The 21,145-nt window shown below is 42.7% G+C and overlaps 1 protein-coding gene across 1 annotated transcript in view; it reads right to left on the reverse strand.

The window, feature by feature from the left end:
• The window catches only part of LRRTM4 (leucine rich repeat transmembrane neuronal 4), a 1,004,432-nt gene extending 984,197 nt beyond the window's left edge, over positions 1–20,235 (reverse strand). The window contains exon 1 of the mRNA XM_043502943.1: positions 19,641–20,235. The gene's annotated coding sequence lies outside the window, so the exon portion shown is untranslated. The remainder of the gene's footprint in view (positions 1–19,640) is intronic.
• Positions 20,236–21,145: the final 910 nt, after the last annotated feature.

Here is a 21,145-nt window from a genome sequence, read left to right on the forward strand (position 1 = left end):
GATACTGTTCCTGACGGCTTGTAGTCCATCTTTGTGTGGAATGTTGGTGTAGAAGCTTCTACATCCATAGTGGCTAGGATGGTGTTTTTAGGAAGATCACCAATGGACTGTAGTTTCCTCAGGAAGTCAGTGGTGTCTCGAAGATAGCTGGGAGTACTGATAATGTAGGGCCTGAGGAGGGAGTCTACATAGCCAGACAATCCTGCTGTCAGGGTGCCAATGCCTGAGATGATGGGGCGTCCAGGATTTCCAGGTTTATGGATCTTGGGTAGCAAATAGAATACCCCAGGTCGGGGCTCCAGGGGTGTGTCTGAGTTATCAAGGCTACATTTGCATTCTCTATCTCCAGAGCAATATTATGCCATTCTCAGCCACAGCCGAGGATCAGGTTCTTTACTCATGCTGGGCCTAGTTCGGCACTCACTCTCTCACACACACACACACACACACACACACACACACACACCTGTTTTTGCACTGATGTAACTCTACTGGCTTCTGTGGAGTTACTTCTGATTTACTGCAGTGTGACTGCAGAATGAGGCCCATTGTGTTTAACTTATGCTAGGAGAAATACAAGGGAAGAGAGATACCCGAGCCCACTATGGACACTGTAAACTATTTTCCCCAGGAGTCCATATCCATATGCCCCAGTAACCTTAATAAAAGCCCCTACCCTTGCTTTAGAAGCACATTTTTAAAAAGTTGCAGGCTGTTTAGAAAACAAACCCTTAGTTGCAACTGTAAAGCAGTTACTGAGCAAATGCTTCACAATATAATGTTTTCCAGTAACTTCCCTTCCTTCTTCAGTGCAAGGCCTGTGAATAACCCTATTAAGCATGAAAATGTTACAGCCTGATTCTCCACTGCTTAACAGCTTGGGCAGTCATTTCTACCAGTGCAAGGCAGGTGTAAAACATGCTCCCCTCCCCCCTGATTTAGTAGCATTTTATAATGGTGTCAATGATGACAGAAGGTGCAAAGACAATGCAATATGAGGCACTGAAATTGTATGTTTCAGCCAAACCACAATACTCTGATTTCTGATCAGCTTGCTGCAAGATGCAATGTGTTAAGAGCAGCACTCTCATGGCAAAATGGTCATTACTTTGCACTAAATCATGTGGTTAATTCAACTCATAAAAGCCTTTCCAGTCAGATAAATACATGACAAGATTCATGCTCCTTCTCACATTTCCAGCTGGATGCATTTTTAAATCTTGCCTCAAATTCCCAGTTCCCCCAACACATGGAACATGCAGCCACACGAGCTTCCTGTCGGCAAACCATTTGTATGCCGCCACATAAACATTTAAGGCAATAGTGTTAAAATGCTGAACAAAGATCCTCTCTCTCTCTCTCTCTCTCTGAACAGGTAAACAAATGTGAGCATTTACTTTAACATGCCTGCAGCTTCTCTTTCTCAAAAGCAACTAGGTTGTCTGGATTCTCTTTGGTTTCACCCACAAATCTTCTGTAGAGCCTACTTCAAACTTCCAGCAGGCCCTCAGTGGCTAGAATGGTGAGTCACAGGGATAGATCCACTCTTGAGATGCCATTCTGTAGCACAGTCAGGCTACAGTTTGCTATATGGTGTCCCAGATCAGGTTTCCTCAATACAAAAGGTACTGAAGACTTAATTTAAATCAGATGTTAGCTGCTTGCCACATCCAGTGGAGAGGCTTACAAAACTAATGCAGTTTACCCAGTTCCGCAACAAACATTCATGGAGCAAAATTTTATGGATTGGTTCTGTGTACAATTTAAAGTAATTTCTTTGGCTTTGGTACAAATCACACACCACATAATCACCGATCCCCAAGTCACTGCTTACAGAACACAGTCCCACAGGACATTTTCAAATAAGCTAGAGAAATGTGGGCTTGACAGAACTACCATGAAGTGGATATGCAATTAAACAATAAACAGCAGCAAACAAAGAATAATTATTAATGGAATGATGTCAGATTGGAGGGAAGTTTCAAACGGGGTTCTACAAGGATTTGTTCTGGGTCCAGTGTTGTTGAACATCTTTATTAATGACCTAGAGAGATCAGACTGACCAAATTTGCAGAGGACACAAAGCTAGGGGGTTGCAAGCACTTTGGAGGATAGAGTTAAAATTCAAAGGGATCTTGATAAATTGGAGAACTGGGCTATAGCCAAAAAATGAAATTCAGCAAAGATAAACGTACAGTGCCACACTTGGGGAAGAAAAACCAAATGCACAAACGCAGAATGGGGGATAACAGGCTTGGCAACGGTGCTGCTGGGAAGGATCTGGGAGTTGTGGTGGATCCCAACCTCGACGTGAGTCAGCAATATGATGCTGCTCCAAAAAAAGGCAAATGCAATTTTGGGTTGTATTAAACAGAGGCATAGCATGCAAGTCACAGGAGGCGATAGTACCAGCTACCGGGTGCTGGTTAGGCCTCAGCTGGAGCACCATGTCCAGTTTTGGTCACCAGTGTATAGAAAGGATGTAGAGAAATTGGAAAGGATCCAGAGGCAAGTGAGAAAGATGATCAAAGGGATGGAACGCAAGCCATATGAGCAAAGGCTGAAGGAACCAGATATGTTTAGTATGGAAAAGAGGAGATTAAGGGGGAACATGATAGCAGTCTTCAAATACTTAAAAGGTTGTCATATAAAAGATGGAGAAAAATTGTTCTCTCTTGCCACAGAAGGCAGGCCCAGAGGCAAAGGGTTCAAACTACAGCATAGCAGATTTAGATTAAATCTCAGGGGAAATTTACTACCTGTAAAATCAGTAGGACAATGGAACAGACTGCCTAGGGAAGTCGTGTAGGTTTTCAAAGAAGGCTGGAGAGCCATCTGGCTTGGATAGTTGAGACAAAAAATCCTGCATCCTGGCAGGGGGTTAGAGTAGATGACCCTTGTCATCTCTTCTAACCCTATTGCTCTATGATTCTATTTAATCTTGGATTAAGATGGAGAACAACATCTTTATTATGTTAAGTACAAGGATATACTTTCTTGTCTGATAGTATCTTAACATGATCCACCCCATTCTATTACGTTTGCAGTCTTTCTACCAAGCCTTCATGGTGTACAGATCCTTCCCCATGTCTTTCTGTTTCCTTAATATCACTGATGTACATGCGACAGCCTACTGAGGTGCTTATATCAACTTCATCACCATAGTATCCGTGTGTCCTTTTGCAGAAGGAGAGTAGGGTAAAGAGACCTTAAGTGCCTTGTCCAACGTCACACAGGGACTGAACCACACTTTCCAGACTCCCAGTCCAGTCTCTTAACCACAAGACCATCATTACTCTGTTATACATATTAATGAGACGAACAGCCATAGTCATCTGAAAAGGGACATTGCAACATCAGCAATAGGGAAGTCCAGTGTCGACACTTGGAATGCATCTTGAATTTTGATTTAGTGCTGATGTAACAGGCCCAAGAACTTCATTGTTTAATATTTAAGCAGAATGTTTCATGCCTTGAGGTGACTAAATATGGAAGTGACAATTACAATTAAGGCTTTAGTTTTTAATCACAAGCCCTCTCAGCCATGACAACATGCAGACCACAGTGCTGATCAATTTATCTGCAGCTTTCCTTCTAGCGTATCCCTTCTGGTAATGAACTTAGCCTTCCGCACCTGATTTACAACAGCTGAAAGCTGGAGTTCCAAGCGGTCCAGTCACCGAGCCAGGCTGGGTGAGATTGTATCAAGGTGCTTGACTTTACAATTTCTGCTTCCTCTTTTAACTAGGTCCCTTGCTAAAGTAGTTCAGTCAATAAAAGTTTGGATGTGCTAGAGATAAAGTATTTATCTCTTTACATTGCCCGAAGACACCTTGAAGTGCTTACTTCTCGCGGGTATCTGACCTTCTTCTAGTTCAGCATTGAGAAATGATGTTTGTCGGTTCTCCAGTGAAGCAACCACTGCCAGACCTGTTCTTTTACCTCTATTCCAATCACAGCTCTCAGCTAGGCCTCTGTTATTGCTCAAATTGACTCTATTATTTGTATTACCATAGCAATTAGGCACCCCAGTCATAGATGGTGCTAGGTGACGTACAAACACAGAATGAAAATATGGTTCCCACTCCCAACAGCTTACAATCTAAGCATAAGCGAAGAGACAGATCAGGGAGTGCAAGGAAACAATGAGACAATATTGGTCAGCAGTGGTCTGTGCACACCTACAGCCTAATTGTTGGTTGTCAAGACTTTTGCGCACATCTGCAAAGGAAAGATTGAAGACAGACTTCAAGGTGGAAAATGAGGAAGCATGGCAGATGTTAACAGGGACTGTCACCCAAGCATCTGGTCTCACTGACATCTATTCCACCCTCACCCCCGTCCCCGTCCCCGCCCCCACCCCTCTCTCTCACACACACACTCACAGAGTCATGTCTATATAAAATCCTCTTCCCAAGTAACCATTTTCTTTGCCAGTTGTTTTGAACATCTCCTCCTCCCACTGGTTTCCCCTCAGCACCACATCGAGTTCAAACTTTTGACATCTCCGTCAAAAGCCTTGCCCAAATCTGCCCTGTCCTCTGCTCCCCCTGCTTCACCAATGATTCTAGCCTTTTCCAACCACTTGTCAGTTGCTCACGCAAACATCTGAGTCTTCTTCCAGTTGCACTCAATGTTTGGAGTTCCACTGGAAGTCCTTTGCCCTCTCCTCATGCAAGTCCCGCTGAAGACCCTCCTTTGTCAGAGACCTGCAGGCTTTGAGACTGACTCACTTAGAGGCACAGGACAGGTCACGTAACCTCTTTGTGCCTCTGTGAAGTGGAGATGGGAATTCCCTAGTTCAGAGGAGTGCTGCGAGGATGTATTAGTCAAGATCTTTCTATGCTTTCAATTCTTAATTATTATTGTCACTAGTTTTGCTGATCATCTCCGCTGGAACCCAAAATTGCAGAGGCATCCAGAAATTAAAAAAAAAATAATATTTTTTTAGCCTTATAAAAAGGTTTGGCTTTAATTTGGAGAATGACTGTGGCATGGCTCTGAAATTACCCAAACTAGATTGCTTGTCCCTACACCAATAGGATGAAAGACCTAAGGAAACACATTTTCAGCCCAGGTGAAGCACTGCCACTCACAAGGGTTCAAAAATCACCCCCCTACCCCCCAAAAATATTGATCTTTTAAAAAGATATTTTTTAAAAAAGCAGGGATTTTTTTCTTTGCTTTTACATTTTAAGACTTTAGATTACTTGCAAATCACGTCAAACTTTCCACTGCAATCATGAGGTCTAGAAACTTTCATTAAACACAACATTTAAATTGAGACTCATGTAATCATGTATTACCATTCGGGGGGTGGGGGAGATTGCTCCTTAATGTCATGAGACTCACAATCTAATTGCAAGACTAATCAACACTGCAACTAATGCCTTGATCTTGCAAGCATTTGTCTGCCTGCTCAACTTTTTGCTCTTGAGTAGACTATTTAAATTTCTGCATAAAGTTAAGCATACTTGCATAAATGTTTGCAGGATCTGGGCTTTCATTTGGCAACTTTGAATGTTTAGAAGAATCCTGAGCTTTAACATTAACGCTGGGCTTCCCCCACGCACTCAAAGACACTTCCTGCAGTGGGATTCTGTGCCACCTACTGCTACACAGATCCCTAAGCATCAATGAGGAAAAAATCTCTTCTGAATATAATTTTTCAAATGACCAGATGGCACCACCTGGAGACTGCTACTCCCAGACTGGGACCAGTTCTTTGACTACGCGTAGATATATCTTCAAAAGACAAAGTAAGCAAATCCTTATGAAAGAACAGTTTGTTTTTTTGGGGAGGAAAAGCTGCCTTTCTCCCTATGGAAAAGTGATTCTTTAAGCAATGGACCATGAGTAAAAGAAAAAAAATTGATTTTCCCCTCCATGCCTTTAAAAAGACATCCATTGAAACATAAAAACCCTTCAAGCCCATTTGACCTTCCTGCCTCCCCTAAACAAAAATAACCTTGTTTAAACACGGTTGGGGCTAAACAAAATAAACAGGCCCTATTTGAACTATCTGAACAGGGAAAACATGCTAGTATCTTGCTGAAGAACTAGGTTTTAACACTGGTGGTTGGATGCACAGCTTAAGACACTATTAGGCGCCTATTTAGTCCCCATTAATTGAGTTTCTGAGCACCTCACAATCTTTAATTATAGAATCATAGGGCTGAAAGCAGAGACAATCCATGCCTGCCAATAGTAGGGGGACAGAGTGTGGGGGGAGAGTCGGCTTCAGCAGTGTTACTGAACATACTTAGTCCATGTCAGCATGTTCAGTAGTAGAATCCAAGCAGCAAACTGGGGGTGGGACTTGACTTTGCAGCCCCTGCCCACCTTGCATTGCCTCTGGCTGGAAGGGACTTCAAGAAATCATCTAGTCCAGACCTCTGTGCTGAAGCAGGGTTAAATATGCCTAGACTACCCCGACAGATGTTTGTCAAACCTGTTGGAAAAAAAAAAACTTCCAGTGATTGGACTTACTTCATGTATTTATCCTCACCTCAGTGAGGTTGGGGAGTGGTATTATCCCTATTTTAAAAATGGGGAACTGAGGCACGGAGAGGCCAAGTGACATGCCTAAGGTCACACAAGAAATCTGTTGTAGGGTAGGTAATTGAAGCTGGGTGTCCCTGAATACCAGGCTACCATCCTTACCACTGGATCATCCTTCTTCTGATTGGTGGCCTCTAGACACTACAGCAATACAAATAATTAGTAACTGTCTAAAATGGTTAGCACGTTATTTTTTCTATCCACACACAAGAATGAACCATGTTAGATGATTTGAGCACAACTTCTAACCACAACAAGAATGAAATGTGATCGCAGGTATGCAAGTCAAGCATGCTATTTAAGTGCAGTGGTCTGGCACATGGGCGGGCAGACAGAAAAAAAAAATCTCATGAAGACGCTTTGCCCCTAGCTCCCAGATAGCTATTTCTTGCAGCACCATCTGACATTTTCCAACTCTTTACAGTGAGATTACTGTGTAACTTTGGGAATTGTTCTTTTCATGCTTCTCTGACAGTTTGAGTCTGGCTACTTGAAAATAACTCAGCTGAGCCCCATGGTGTGTACAGCACAGATAATCAACTTCCAGACAGCTTGATTCCTACAGAAAGTACACCAGAGAGGCTATTTAAGCAGTGTGTTTTGGGACAATAGCGAGAGGACTATTTTCAAAGTTGGGGCTATTATACCAATAATTCCCATCCATGCTGACACTTAGCTGGTTGAGACTGGTGCAGGGGGATAACATACAGCGGTTAGCCTTTGCTTTAAGAAAGTCAATCCAGAACAAGACTGTAATGGCAGCACGCTGTTAGGAGCACTTGTGTGTGTAAACTCAAGGTGTGATAGATGTCCTAGAGGGACCAAATGGTGGTTAGCAAGCTAAAGTTCTCTTGTATAAGCAAAGCCAAAGGGGCTAAGGGCAAAATCCTTCTCACTTGAACTTCAGTTGGAGCACAATGCGTTCACCTGAGGCCCACAAGCAGCAAAGGTGGAGATAGAACCCAAATGTCCCGATTTGTAGTTCCCCATGTTCATATGCCTGCTAGACAATATTTCCTTCCCCAGTGTCTGCACTGGTATGCTTAAATTCACATAGCAAAGGCAAGCGTGAATTGTTCAAGACAGGAACCAGCAAGGAATGTGACAGGTGACTTTGGTTACTATTCAGACTGAGCATAAAAATGAAGCTAGGGCTGAAAAAGGTCCACAGATAGTACCATTCCTATAGAGGGAAATTGTTGAGTTAGAAATAGGTCTCAATTCACAATGAAGTCGCCTGAGGTTATCCTGATATTGTTCAGTTTGGAAGACAGCATCTAGGTTGGAAACGTCTAATCACTCATTTATAATGGCAAGAAATAATGGATAATTCATAGGGGATAATTGTGCCTTCTCTCCTAGCATATTTAAAACCACGGGCTTCTTCTTTTGATAAATGAGAACAATGTTATCTAAAAAGAAATAAAATAAAATAATTCATATGCACAGTTGCAGAGTAATTAAATGTGTTTTATATGGGTGGATTGCAGGAGCGGGGGGTGGGGGCGTCCTCTTGATAACTGTGAAGAGCAGACTGCTCTTAAAAAAAACAAACATATCTCCGGTACAAAGAGCCTGTATGTTTAGCTTAGAACAACAATGGAGAGAAATCAGTTAGCAATTACTTCTCTCATAAAGATGCGTCCCTCTAAAATTATTATACACTTGTGAACTGAAAACCTAACAAGGTCAGAAATTCAGAGTATTATTAGTAGAGCTAGTCGGAAAACTTTGACAGAGCCAGTTTTGATCAGAAAATGCTGTTCTGTCAAAGTCAAAATACTTTGCAAAACTGTGTTGATTTTGCTGAAATTTCATTTCAGAGAAAAAGAAAAAAAAATTCCAACAATGGTTTCTCAGCCCACACTATGTGCTACTCTGTACTTCGTGCTGCATAGGGAATAATCTAGGAATGCTTTCCCGGACACAGACTTTTCATTCCAATTTCTCATTTCCATCTTTAAAAGAAAATGTACAATAGTATATATGAACATAACAAAAAAAGTCAAAACTGGAAAGAAGTGTTTCAATTTTGTCCAACATTTTGACCAAGAGATCAGAAATTAAACCTTAAAAAAAATTTCCACTTGAGAATTTCCATTATTTCTGGTTTTGTTCTAAATTGGAAGGACACCAAATTTTAAAATCTCAAAATCCTTCTCAAAATGGAATTTCCATCCTCAGCATAAGCTCTATTATTTACCATAGGATTGGCACTATACGAACACAACTTCCATAAAGAGTCGCTGGTCACAGGTTACTGAATCCTCCTCCATGTTTCCATCTTCAAAATCATATTAAATCATTTCTAAATGCTACTCCCCCACAGAAACAATTTCTATCATGGCTCTGTGATCATGAAGGGAAGGAGAGGTGGTCAATTTAGATGTAACTGGGAGGGGAAACGTTCACGCAATAGACGCCCTATTGGAAGTCAACCCTATCAAACAGTGGAAATCCCGCTGTAGAAGACACAATCACCAGGACTGTGTCTGACCCTTTTAGACTTTACAATCTAGAAGACAAAACAAAAGCAAGATGCACTTAGAAGCCCATGGAGAAAAGCCATGCTACAGAAAGGATGGTCTTGCGGTGAAGACACTGGAGAGATATAGGTTTCAGAGTAGCAGCCGTGTTAGTCTGTATTTGCAAAAAGAAAAGGAGGACTTGTGGCATCTTAGAGACTAACACATTTAGTTGAGCATAAGCTTTCGTGCATCCGATGAAGTGAGCTGTAGCTCACGAAAGCTGCATCCGATGAAGCGAGCTGTAGCTTACGAGAGCTTATGCTCAAATAAATTTGTTAGTCTCCAAGGTGCCACAAGTCCTCCTTTTCTTTTTGGAGAGATATAGGTTCAGCTCCTGACCGTGCCAGACTTCCTTTGTGATTCAGGGGCAGTTCCATACAAAAGGAGATGCACGTGGAATAAATTCTACATATTAAGATGATGGATGCCTTAGAAATAATAGAAAAATATTTATGTGTGAGGGCATATGGCTCCTGCGTGTAGTGTAGCAAACCTTCCAGTCTTTTCTCCCACCCCATGCCCCCGGGCACAGGAGGATGGGATGGTGTGGAGGGACTCAGTCCTGAAACATTCCAAAACAAACAGCAAACCCAACTCAATACCGCGGCTGTCCTTCACTTCTCCATAGGGGCATCCTTGTCCTTCCCTTCAGGCTCGGCTCCCAAACAATCCTTTACCCATGGCCACTCACTCCTGGGGTCTAACTGCTCCTCCCCCGAGGCTACTCTGGCCAGCAGGCCCATCCCTCCGCAACTCTGCAAGCCAAGCCTGCTTCAGGCAGAGAGAGGCAGAACTCCATCTTCCTTTCTGGCCGGCCAACCCTGAAATGGGCCAGGCTCTTTCCTTTTATTCCCCTTCCAGGTTGGGCATTGGCTGCAAGCATAGAGGGTGGGGCTAGTTGGTCCCATGAACTTTCCTTATCTTCTTCTCTGCTGGAGTGGGATTGCCCTGCCCCCATCACAGTATGGCTGTGACTGAACACACACAGCTTCCGGAGACATAGTACAGCAGCCAACTTACAATTTGATTGAGAAGATAAAAAGACATTGCTTGATTTTCAAGATTAAACTATGGGGTGGTAAAAATGCCCACAACTGACCTATGTGGCATTCCCCTTACTGCCACCCTGGGCAGAGTCGAATTGGGAATTCCAGCCATGGGAATTTTTACCATGAAAAGTTATTGGAGAGTCCCCTCCCCTCCTTGATACGCCTGTCTCTGATCTCACACCAGTTTTACACTGGTATAATGTAGTTGAGCTTAACGCAGATACTCCGAATTTACTCTGTCATGGGAAACAGAATGAGCCCTGACATTGCTTAATCCATTCCAGTTAATTGAAGTGTTCTCATTGTTTTATATCAGCTATGTGCAATTAATCTAAGAATCCCTAGTGCAGTCTCTGCCTTGGTCCTCTGTTGCTTAGTTTCAGAGACACATCCATTTGGAATTCCCCTCTGTTGACTATACAAGTATTGCAAGTCATAAGATTTAAACTCCCATTAACTAGAGAACTGAAAAAGTGATGGAGAGTTGATTTTGAATCTTTATTGCCTGTGGGATTGTGTAATGGCGTAAAAACACACTGCTGCCTTCTCTTGTCAAACCCAGCTCCTGCTTCCGCAATAAGATGTTTCACGTCTGTGGAAATTTTCTGATTAAATATTTAAAATGAGTACAGAGGGGCTGATATCTACTCTACAATAGAAACCAGTAGTTTGAAACATGTAGTCTGCAATTCCCCATACTGTAGAAGTGTAACTCCAATGCAATATATGCATACAGTCTCCCTACAGACAAGACCCTGAACACCTAATTAAACCAACAGCTAATCAAGATGCTCAAATACGTTGAAATTTGTATTTCAAATTTTAAAAATTAAAACAAGAAAAAATGGTTTTGTCCAAAAAACCTGTGTCAAAAGATGGAGTTGCATCAAAAATGAATGTTTTCACAACTGATTATTTTCAATTAAAATAGGCAGATATTCACTGAAAAGCTCAACCCAAAGCCTGGATATTTGTCTTTAATTGGAAACATTGTGTTTTCATGTGAAAGCGTTTTAGGATTTGGCAACAAAAACTTGATTTAAAAAATGTGTGTGTGTGTGTGTCTGTGTGTGTGTCTGTATGTATATACATACACACAAAAAAATGGCCAAGGAAAACAAAAACATCTCACAAAAGTTTGACAAACACTAAAATAACAAACATTTCCCAACCAGTTTTAATCACATGTACCAAGTTCTTTCACACCTAGGCCCAATTCATCCTGAATGTTACTCTATTCACATCAATGGCATTACAGTCCTGTGTCTGCATGCATCCGGTGGGCCAGTACAGACGGAAGAGAGGTTGTTTGTGCCTCTCTGCTCCCCATGCTGCCAGGGACGGGTTGGGCCTATAAGCCTTGTGGAGTGAACTCCCCATCCAGACCTCCTCCAGCTCCATATTGTCCTCCACCACTTGGCTTTTGGGGCCAAGAGAGCGGAACAACAGAAGAGACCTATGTTATACCAATACATTCTAGGGGCGGGTTTACTGTCCATTTACAGTCTCTGACTCCCACCCTTTCCATTGCCATCGGGCTGGACAAACTGCTAGACGTGAGCCAGGCATGTGGAACTCCTACTGACATCAGTAAGAGTTTGCCTGAGTAATGGCTGCAGGATTTGATCATATGTTTTAGAGAAGAAGAGAAGAAAACAAAACTATGATCAGGTAGAAATTTATGGGGCCTATGGCATGCTGGGAACAGCCTAAATCTGCAAGTAAAGGACAGATCTTCATGGGTGAAATTCAGCCATAAAGTCTCCTTTTAAGAGACTAAGTGATGCAGAGACCTGATGCTGATCCTCTTAGCAGGAGCAAAATTTCACCTTAGGACTATTTGGACCAGATCAGAAAGCCATATTAACATCAGTACATCAGACTAGCTGTGAAAGGATGTACCAAGCATCTGCTGACCGTCACGGAAGGCCCTGTGGCTGTGGGTGCATCCTTCCCTAAGAAACTGTCTTGATGAATGGGACGAGCAGTGAGATTAGACCTCCAGGGACTGCCTAGAGAGGCATCCCACAATCAGCTGCAGGCAAGCACCAGTAAGAGTTGCTCCTCCAGCACCTAGAAGGGGTGGGAGCAGGTGGAGGCCAATCAGGGCTCAGCAGACCAGATAAAAAGGGGGGCTGCCGTGGGTGACATCAGGACAGAAAAGCTCTCTCTTAAGTAAACTGGTTTGGTCAGGGGCCTAAGCTTTACAGACTTTGCCTTGGACCTCTGTAAAGGACTTTTTTTTATGTTATGGAATTTAGTGCATAGGTGGTTATTTTGACTTCAGTGATAATTTCTTCTGTGAAACCTGGTGTGAGCCTGCTCCATGGAGCGTCTGCCTCAAGGAAACCCTTGACACTTCCCCTGATTCTGCCCTGTAAGTGGCCAACCTAGTGCAGAAAACCCACATTGTCCTAAGCATCCTTTCACTTTGCTATGTGGTTTGAAAAAACCTGAACGTCTCTCCTGAAGTAGGAGCAGGCTGCAAAGATCACACTGTGAAATACATTTGTTTCTGCTTTATACTCCATAGTGCTTTGCAGTTCATTTATTAAGATTCCTTTAATTATGTCGGGTGTGAAATAATTCTGGTGTAATAGGCTACTTCTTGCAATCATTTTTTCCCTTTTGCCCATTCCCCCGTGAAATGTTAGAGTATTATAAACTTTAAAAAAAAAAAAATCATTCAAGCCTTACAAATGTATAGAGGAAAGTTTGCTCAAGGGTTTTTCTTTTCTTTTTTTTTGGGGGGGGGGGGTAGGTTCCTCTATGCTTATCCGTCAAAGCGAAGATAATAATTTCATTTGTATTTAATACCCAGTCTCCTTTTCTCTCTCTCTGACCTACAAATGCTGACCTGAATTACTCCCACAAATCTGATTAGACTTGTTAACTTCAGTCATTTCAATAATTAAGAAGGTGAATGAAGAAACAAGGGAACTCTAAGCAATTGTCCTCGGAGCGCCAATAATCACCAGTTTAATACATTTTGGCAGGAATATGTCTTTTCACTGCATGAACTTTAAGGCACGCAAAGCTGAATTAAGCTTGGCAGACTTTCAAAAAATCCTCAAGGAACTCTGAAATAGAAGCTTACCTTAGATTTGACTTGATTTCTGCGGTGCAATGCAGTAGATTCCATGATGATTATGCAAAGCTGCTACATAATAGAAAACCCTACATGGCTTTAAATCACCTTTCTGGGTGCCGCAAAGAAATACAGTGTACGCAAATGCAGATTTGCGGTGTAGAAGTAATCACTGGGTGGGGTATCACTACAGTGGTAAGAATATTTTATTTCTATCTTTGACGTTCAACATACATGATAAAAATCAGTCTCCCAGGAAGGCATAATACAGCAGCAGGAGAAACACAGTAACTTTTGTCTCTGAAAACACAGGATCAGATTCTCAGTTGGTATAAACAGATGCAGCTCTATTGACTTTCAATGAAACTAGATTGATTTACACCAGCTGGTTGTCTGACATACTAGTTTAAATTTGGGATGTACTAAACTATATGTATATGAATGAATGAAATCAGAACCCTGAAATAGTCACCCTTTTTTAGCATTGTTTTTTAAGTTTGGGAAATGTTCTGAGGTCTTTTCAACCTCTGAGTTCTGATTCTGATCTCACTTATACCAGTGTAATTCCATTTACTTCAATGGACATCTGATTTACACCAACATGCATAGAAAATCTGTCACCTGGTTTCTAACCAAGGACCAGTAACGGAAACAAGTTTTACATTTGAAGAAACCAATGTTTATGCACCACATTCTGGGTCTGAGTCTATTGCCACTCACACCAGTGCAAAGTGGATGTAAAATGCTACCACATCAGAGTGCTGGCAGATTTGCAGTGGTGTAAATGACCGTATAAAGTGCCGGGCAACAAATAATTAGGGCTCATTCATTCAAGATAGGGAGCATCTAGCTATGATTTGTCACAGGGCGCTCGCCATAGCACCCTAGTTACTCAGGTTGCTGCAGCACTGGGGAAACTGCAGGCTTAATTTCTGGTGGGGATTACTCATGCTTGGGTGTCAACGGGATATATATTTGGGAGCAAGAGGAAATGAAAGGGAGGGAGAGCTTCAGAGAGGAAAGAAAGCTGTGCTCAAGTGTCCTCTTGCCATATATCTATGGTACCTTCTGTGTTGATTTGGAACTGAAGAATAAATGCACACCTGCTGAAATGGAAACAACCTGTGCTTGTTTGGTTAGGGGACCACAAGAGCAGCCTAGGCAGTGGTACTCACAGGGCAGGAGAAGACCCATCCTGTGACATGATTCATATAGCAACGCAAAGGCAGGAATAGATTCCCCACTACCTTGTGTAGTTACACCTGCATAAAGCCACTGCAAGAAACTACCAGTCTAAGCTGATTGTTTATATCCATTTTGCAGTAAGAATTCAGGCTCCCGGAGCAGATAGTAAGGCTATGAAAACATGCTTAGAGTTTTATTGTCAAACTTCAAAGAAATAAGGACCTCAAAAGTGGAAGGAAGAGCCAAGTACACCAATACTTCAAATCCCTCTTTTACTGCAACATAAAATGGCCATCCAGTGCAGCACTATCGTAAAATTAAATCATTCCCGCTTGTCATTTTGTATGGTCTATACCCCAGATTAAAAACTACATGGCAAAATGTAATTTCCTAAACTGAGAGTATAAGAGGTATTTGAAATATCTTTCTTTGCACTGTCTGCTCAGTTCTATGTCCTCCTGGTAATAAAGCAACAGTCACAGTTGGGTAGAATTTAGCACTGCTGTCTGCCTCGAGGGTACAAGCTACACTTGTCCTAACACTGCTGAGGGAAACAGCAGCAAGTGACAATTACAGTAACATGCCAAGGTTATTTTTTTCCTTCAGAGAACTCCTGGAAAAGCTGCCGTTTTGAAGATGGAAACTTCCTAATTTTAAAGTCAAGAAAAATGAGAATCGCTTCTTCCCATATCATCCCCTGTGCCCTGATTAAGAACATGAATCTCACTGTGATCATTCACAAGCAGGATGTACGGTATGGACTAAAAGTATCAAAGGCCAGCTGATCCCCCAAAGTGTGTCAGAATGGCAAAACATAGTTGATGCTCCTTGACTCATGTCACTAAGCCTTTCTTCTTAATACAATACTGACCATTTTAACCAGACTATACTTGGTTCCCGTGAAATTCACCCTTGTGCAGGCAGCTAGTATCAAGTCTAACCATCAGTCAGGTCCTATCTAAGCCCTATTTTTATGGGTGCCATATAAATACACAGAGATAGACAGGAGTCCGGATTAGCTGGTTTCTACCCAAAATGTGATATTTGAATGTTCTTACTACGGGTAGTAGGTAACTATTGTGCATTGCACGGAACCCTGTAAACATCTAACAACTCAGCTAGCTACACGAGGGGTTTGTTCCTGGATAACTGGATGTTGCAAATGTCCTTTAACATGTAAGCAACAGCAGGACCAGACAGGGTGCCAGAAATGTCACAGCAGCAAGTATGGAAGCCCTGCTGATACAAGGCCGGATTCAAAGCCCACTGAAGTCAGTGGAAAGACTCTTGTTGACATCAAGAAAAGGAGGACTTGTGGCACCTTAGAGACTAACAAATTTATTTGAGCATAAACTTTCGTGAGCATCCGATGAAGTGAGCTGTAGCTCGCGAAAGCTTATGCTCAAATAAATGTGTTAGTCTCTAAGGTGCCACAAGTCCTCCTTTTCTTTTTGCGAATACAGACTAACACGGCTGCTACTTTGAAACCTGTTGACATCAGTGGGCTTTGGGTCAGGCCCATGGCAACTGAATGCCATTGTAAAATGCTTTAGTGCTCTCCCACCACCAATCTGTGTTGCAAGTGACCAAGGCGGTACTTAGAAAGGTCATGAGAACAACCAATAAAAATAGAATTTGATACGCCTAAAAGCGTGCCTCATAGAAGGTGAAATATATCAGCAAATGCAATATCTGAAAAGGCCTGATTCTCATTTACAACAAATCCCCCTTAGCTTGCTGTGGCCGTGTAAAAGGGCTTTAAAATGAGAGCGAATGTAATTTACGCTCACCTTAAATCCCATTGCCAGAGTCGTGTAAAGGGCCTTAGTGTAAATGAGAACCAGGCCCACAGTGTACGTGTCACAGCTCAGGGCAACTGTACTTGGATTTCCCCTCAGTGACTCAGCATCGGCGCCAGCTCCCCAGAGGTTCCCTTTCTGGGTGGAGACCTTCGTCTCACTCCCTTCGGGCTGAAGCATTCCCGGGCTGCAGAATTCCCTGCCTTCATTGTGTTATTCCCAGCAGAGGCAGGCTGGCCAAGCACACCTGCTTGCTTTCTCTTCAGAGACGGATAAGAGAGTGATTGTCAATGCTTACAAGTTACCACTCAGCTCTTCCTATGCAAGCCTGTTTGATTCTTTAGGTAAAAAGCCCTAAAGAGAAAATATTAAAATATTAAACACACACACACGAGGCACCGACTCCGTGGATGCTCCAGGGAAAACATGGTGGGTGCTCACAACCCCCCTAGCAGCTCCCTCCTACCCCCCTCTCAGCGCCTCCCACCCACCAGCAGGCCCCACGGATCAGCGCCTCCCCCTCCCTCCCACCGTGAAGCAGGAGTCTGGGAGAGGGAGGATGTAGCATGTTCAGGGGAGGGGGCGGAACTGGGCAGGAAGAAGCAGTGCGGGGATATGGCATGTCCCAATTTTCATTTCCCTGGTGATGCCCTCATGGTGAAATTCATCCCTACACATAGGGCTAGCACTAGTCATCCAGGCCTTGTGCAAACTCTCGACACACGGTGAATTTCACCCATAGGTCCAAATCCTGAGGTCCTCACCCTGACAACGCTCCAAGTGACTTCAGTGGGAGCTTCGTCTGAGGGCTTGTCTAAACGTGGAACTATCTCAGAATACCTATTCCACACTAGCTTTCCAAGCAGGCATTCTTTTTCCACACGAGTGGAATGAAGTTATACCACAAAAAGGCACTTTTAGGATGTCTCCTCAGCCTATGGTGGGTTGTAAAATCCTGCCCCAGACTCTGGGTCTTTACTTAGGCAGCTAGCCCATAAAGAAACCTGTGTTGTTATGGCTTCACTGCTATTAGTATTCACAGTAGCTAGATTAAAGCAAGCTCATATATGTCTACCCGTGCCACCGTCATACATCTGACTGCAGTGTACGCATACCAATAATGTGGAATAAGAGTGTCCATGTGAAGAGTTAGTATGCGACAACTACTGTGCTTTAAATGCATGCATATTTCTCACTAGCTTCTCAGTGTAGACAAGCCCTGAATAAGAGCTTCAGGATTTGGTCTTTAGAGTTTAATGCATCTGCTTTCATTACACAGTTAAGGTCCAGTTCTGCCCATGTGCTGAGCTCCCAACAACAAGTGTTTAATATAATGCCCATATTTTTATAAGGGTGTTGTCACATTAAACATACCCTGTATATGCTGTATATACCACTGTATATGCTGTCAGTATGAAAAGCGTTCTTAGCAGACAGCAACAGAACTAAAGACAAATCTACGAAGATTATTCTTACATTATCCAGTGCTACTGCAAAAGAAGAAACAGGGAGCTGCTCATATACCATGGGGATAGGGGCAATATAGAAATAGTTCCAATAGAGTAGATAAAATAGACAGTCGAGACAGACAGAGCTGTGCAGAGGGTGGCAAGCCAACCTGAAACTATGCGAATTGCACCTGCCTCTGAGTTTTGTTACAGATGCAAAATCCAGCCTAGGTGGCTCAAAAAGTTCATTAAGATTCATAAGCCTTTGGAACAAACCTTGATTGATTTATGTTTTTGTCTCCAAACCACAATGTTATGTAAAAAGAGAGGAAACTCTGCTGTTTCAACTGAGTTTTTGGTTTGAGCATTCTTAACCCCCAAATCCACAGCAAAATTCAAGGGGCAGAAAAGCAACACAAAGTCAAAGAAAATGGGCAAGATCCTCCTTTACTCTAAGGACATTTTACACTACTCTAGCAGTTCAACTATGGCTGCAATACTGTGTCCATTTTTGGTGGCCAGAGTTCAACAAAGATGTTGATAAATTGGAAAGAGAAGAACCACGAGAATGATTAAAGGATTAGAAAATATGCCTTATAGCGATAGACTCAAGGAGCTTAATCTATTTAGCGTAACAAAGAGAAGGTTAAGGAATGTCTTGATTACAGTATATCGGTACCTACATGGGGAACAAATATTCAATAATGGGCTCTTCAATCTAGCAGAGAAAGGTACAACGTGATCTAGTGGCTGGGAAGTTAAAGCTCCACAAATTCAGACTGGAAATAAGGCATACATTTTTTAGCAGTGACAGTAATAACCATTGGAGCAATTAACAAACAGTTGTGATGGATTCTCCATCACTGACCATGTTTAAATCAAGATGGATATTTTTCCTAAAAGATATGCTCTAGAAATTATTTTGGGCAAGTTCTATGCCTTGTGTTATGCAGGAGGCCAGATTAGATGACACAGTGGTCTCTTGGGGCCTTAGAATCCATGGAAAGATTCCTTACTGTAAGTGAGAATCAGGCCGCTAGAGATCTATCCAATGCTAGAAAATATGCCCAAAATGGGAAATACAGTCATGTCCAGAAGTCAAGCACAAGGCCTATGCACTGCTAATTTTGAGAACATAAGTGGTGCACAGACTTTGTAATGGCTTCTCTGTACAAGGATGAATTTTACACTCATCATATACAGCCCCTGTAAAAAGGATACATCTGTCAGGGTTCAGGGCAACTGCACCCCTATTTCCCCTTTGTGGTCTTCCCCACTCTTAGGCTTCTGGCTCCCCAGCTATTCGCTCTCTTGGGTGGAGATATGCATCTCTCTCCCTTCTGACCCACGTATTTCCAGGTTGAACAATTCCCTGCCTTCACTGTATTGCAGCAAAAAGACAGACTACTAAAGCAGACTGTTTTGTTTCTCTCAGAGATGGTACACCGTCTAAATGCCTCAGTTAAGTTACCATGCAGTTGTTTCTAAACAAGCTGATTTATTCTTAAGGTAAAAACGTTACACAGACAACATATTAAGACAATAAAAGAACCTCTAATGCTTGCTAACAAGCTTATGAGAAATTACCCCCTCACTTGGGCAAGGGTTCTGGTTGGTGATTAATCCTTCAAACCCCACACAGGGGTTTTCCTATGGTCACAAGCCCATCACTGTTTCAGCTCAGAACAAGCACCAAAGTCTTATGTGGCCTCAGAGGGTCAAAGACCTTCCAACGCTTCCCTAAGGATTGGGGGGTCCCCCTTGGACCAGAGGTCCTGTTAGTTGTGGGATTGGAAAGAAGGCCCCGAGTCACTACACTCAGGGTATTTATCCAAAGGACCTTTCTTTGTCTGTTGGTCCCTGGAGAATCCAGTTTGAACCAGTATATAGGAGCCTCTCCTCCCCAGGTGATGGTAGCTCTCTGGAGGTGTTGCAACTTGAGTGAGTTGGCCTAACTGCCCATCACAGGGTGTGCTACTCACCATTAGGGCAGCACTGCCGTCTGGTGATGCTGGGGATTAGCTCTGCCAAATGCAGCCCCCACTGTCTGGTCTTGCAACTTGGAGCTCTCCTCCCACTCGCAGAGTCACAGTACGGCTGCTTCATAACTTGGCCCTTCAGTCAGATCACACTGTGATTCCCCCAGCTGGGGGGAGTCTTTCAAAGTCCTGCTGCACCAGTAGCATTAAGCAATCCTCCCATCCCTAACGATGTCACTCCAGCAGTCTTCCTAGTCACTGCCCAAGCAACACCACTCTACAGTGGTTGGGGTAGGGAACCCAGGCCTTCCCTTTACTCTGGGTTCCACTCCTGGGCCTTACAGAAAGCAGTGAAGGTCTGAGACCACATCTACCTTGCTGCTCTCGCCCCTGGACTAATTCCTATCATGCTTCTCCAAGCTTTTCATTCTCCAGTCTTCCTAGTCAGACCCCTCTGTCTTCAGTCAACAGATAAAACCTTCTTCTCTCTTTTCTCAGGCATTGCTAGCTCCCTTACCTGAGGGTGCAAGACTGCAGGCTTACTTCCTCCCCAAGACCCGCTCTATTGTCAGCCTCCTGCTTCATAGAAGCCCCACCTGTTCCTGCACAGGTGAGCGTCCTTCTAATTAGCATCCTCCACTCAGCTTACAACCACCTCCCCCTCTTTGCAACTTAATTGGCTAATTGGGACCACCTGGCCTAACTCAGCTCTCTTATGGCCTGCGTGGGGAAGCACACCCAGTCATGCTGATCTTATTTCCTGGAGGGCTGCGGTCCCCTGCCCTCAAGGAAATATATACAAACCCTTAATAGTACATCAACATTTGAATATTTGATATAATGAACTCCTATCATATTGAACTGAATTCAATAAAGGTTTGTCCAGGATATTGTAGGTTATTGTCATATTTGTCACAACATCTTGCAGCAGAATCATATGGAAAGAAAACTCAGACAGCCTTAGCTAAAAACATGAAATGATAAATTTGCTCTATCATAGAACCTAGTAATTTCCCAATTCATACTCAACATACTGATCAGATTTAATATGCCACATATACAAGCTAACACAAAGTACTAAATACTTCTTTCAGAATTCATCTGCTTCTCTAATTTCTCTTGGAATTATTCTTAATGCAGCAAATTTAGTTTATCCAACAGTATCTTTTAGCAACAATGTACATTTGCAGAGAATTGCAGACTGCAAGTTCTTTGCAAGAAAAACCCATACAGTTTTGTGAATAAAATGACCTCTACCAGAAGCCAAACATCTTATTTTTTTCCCTGGATGTTGTGTATTCATAAACATTTACAAACGCGTCATTTCCCTAAGAATGCATCCAAATTAATAATGTAGGTTTTGTGAATGAATGTACATACTTAGTACAGTCAGATTCTCAGGATCTTCCTAACCGATTCCTTCTGCAGGCACAGTCTAGTAGTTGCGGTCAACTCCATCTGTATTTTTGTGACCCCAGTGAATTGTGGGCAGATACTTCCATACTGAA

The sequence above is a fragment of the Dermochelys coriacea genome, chromosome 26 (genome assembly GCF_009764565.3).
Source record: "Dermochelys coriacea isolate rDerCor1 chromosome 26, rDerCor1.pri.v4, whole genome shotgun sequence".
Taxonomy (NCBI): domain Eukaryota; kingdom Metazoa; phylum Chordata; order Testudines; family Dermochelyidae; genus Dermochelys; species Dermochelys coriacea.